Source organism: Galeopterus variegatus, unplaced genomic scaffold (assembly GCF_000696425.1).
Source record: "Galeopterus variegatus unplaced genomic scaffold, G_variegatus-3.0.2 Scaffold10213, whole genome shotgun sequence".
In the NCBI taxonomy this organism is placed as follows: domain Eukaryota; kingdom Metazoa; phylum Chordata; class Mammalia; order Dermoptera; family Cynocephalidae; genus Galeopterus; species Galeopterus variegatus.
The window spans coordinates 1,261-4,013 of NW_007736324.1; positions in this window are offsets into that span (position 1 = coordinate 1,261).

The window sequence follows — 2,753 nt, forward strand, 5'->3', positions numbered from 1 at the left end:
GGTGATTGTGCTTTTGTGTTATTGTTTAAACTGTCACTTTGTTCTCAGTAGCACCAAACCTGGTGTCCTTTTCCAGTCAGCACTTAGGTTCAGTCAAAACAGAAAGGAGTCTTTCGATAGCCTCATAAAAGTCTGGGTATTAGATGTATGTTCCAAAATTCTTTTCCTCCATAGGGAGAAGACAAGGTTTGGGAGTTTCCACCCATCGTGCTGTGGTATACCAGGGAGATGCACTCTGATGAGTGAGGACTACAAAATTTTTTACCAACTTTGATGTGGTTGGATTTGTGTTCACATGAGGTGCAGGAACCTCAACTTGTTTCTTGTTTTCTCACAAAAGTAATTGGTCAGTGTAGTGTTGCTGAATTGGGGTTTCCATTGGCTAAGTAGTGTTGGGTTCTTCTTACTCCACCACCTCATTGATATCATTTCCCCACACTAGGAATATTTTCTTATTATGGGGTGTTTGAATTGCCTGTGAAGCAATATTGTGTTATGTGAAAGTGGAATTGAATTCATTGTAAACTTAAGTTGCAAACCCTTGGACAACCACTAAACAAAGTAAAATAAATAAATAAATAAATTATAAATAATAATGTAAGAACAGAGAGAAAATGAAATCATATAAAATGCTCCATTAAAACCACAAATGGCAGAAAGAATATGGGGACTAAAAATAGGAACAAAGGGCAAGGTCAACAAATATTAGGAAAATAGAAACAACAGATAATGTCAAGAAAACATTAACAAACATAGTAGATATTAATCCAAGTATTCCAATAATCACTTCAAATGTCAACAGTCTAAATTCACCAATGAAATGTCAGAGAGTGTCAAAGTGGATCAAAAAGAAAGACAAAATTAATTGTTTTTACAGGAAGCCCACTTTAAAGATAAATACACGTATAGACTAAAAGTGGAGAAATGGGGAGAAAGCTATACCATGCTAACACTAATCAAAAGAAATTGGGAGTTGCAGTATTAATTTCTGATCGAGCAGACTTCTGAGCAAGGAATGTTATGAAAGATAAGAAGGGGAGGTACATAATGATACAGGAGTCAATATTCCATGAATATGTAACAATCCTTAATATGTATGCACCCAACAAGTGAGCATCAAAGTATGTGAAGCAAGAATGGATAGACTGCAAGGAAAAATAGATTAATTCATTATTATAGTTGGAGACATTAACACTCTTCTGTTAGAAATGGACAGATTAAAGCAGTTAAAAAATCACTCAAGGACATGGTTGAACTCCAAAGAAATATCAATCAACTGGATATAATTAACTATTATATATAATCTTTAGGTAGGCTACTTAATCCAACAACGGCAAGTTCACATGGAATATTCTCCAAGATAGACCACATTCTGGAACATGAAATAAACCTTAGCACATTTAAAATAATTGAAATCATGTGGTGTCTGATCTCAGATCACAATGGAATTAAAACTAAATATAGCTGGGAAAAATCCCAAAATACTTAAAGATTAAACAACACATTCTACACAACACATGGGTCAAAGAAGAAATCTCAAAAGAAATTTTAAAAATATTTGAATTAAATAAAAATGAAATTTTGTCCCAAGAAAGATAATGTCTGGAGAATGAGAAGACAAACCACACACTAGGTGTAGTGGACAGAATTATGTCCCCCTCAAACTCCCTGAAGCTTGAGTTGTGTCCCCCAAGATTTACGTATTAGGAACTTAGCCCCCACTGTGACTGTTAAGAGGGTGAGAAATCCTATTATGGTAATTGTAAGGTGGAGCCTTGAAGAGGTGATTGAGTTGTAGGCTGATGCATTAGTGAATGGATTAAAAATGATGGTTAGGGGCGTGGTTATGAGGGCTTTAAGAGAAGAAACTGTCTCTCTCTCTCTCTCTCTCTGCTCTCTCTGTTTTCACCATCTTGCAATGTGAGACCCCTGGGTCACTGTTGCCACCACCAGATGGACTTTGGGCTTCCCAGCCTCAGAAACTGTAAGCAATAAATTTTGTTTTCTTTATAAATCAACCAGTTCCATGTATTTTGTTATAAGCCACACAAAATGGAATAATACACTGGTAGAAAATCTTTGCAAAAGAGAAAATATCTTAATTAAAATATACTTTGTTATTCAAAGTACACGAAGAACTCTTAAAACTCCAGCATAAGAAAATTAACACCCCAATTGAAAAATTAAAAAATGAACTGAACAGACACTTCACAAAAGAAAATGTACAGCTGGCAAGTAGGTATATGAAAAGATGTTCAACATCATATGTCTTTAGGGAATTGCAAATTAAAACAATAATGAAATACTGTTGTATGCCTATTAGAATGGCCAAAATCCAAAACACCAACAGCACCAAGTGCTGTGGAGCAACAGGAACTCTCATTCATTGCTGGTGGGAATGCAAAATGATACAGCCACTGTGGAAGACAATTTGGCAGTTTCCTACAAAACTAAACATACTCTTACCATACAATTCAGCAATCACACTTTTAGTATTTACCCAAACAAACTGAAAACTTATTCTTCCTATCTAGCTGTCCATTATCCAACCCCTCACTATCTCCCCTGTCCCCTACCCTTTCCACCCTTTGGTAATGACCATTATGCTCTCAAATGCTATGTGATCAACTTTCTAAGTTTCCACATATAAGTGAGAACATGTGCTATTTCTCTTTCTGTTCCTGGCTTATTTCACTTAATACAATATCCTCCAAACTCATCCATATTTCTGTGAGTAATAGGATTTTTTTTTT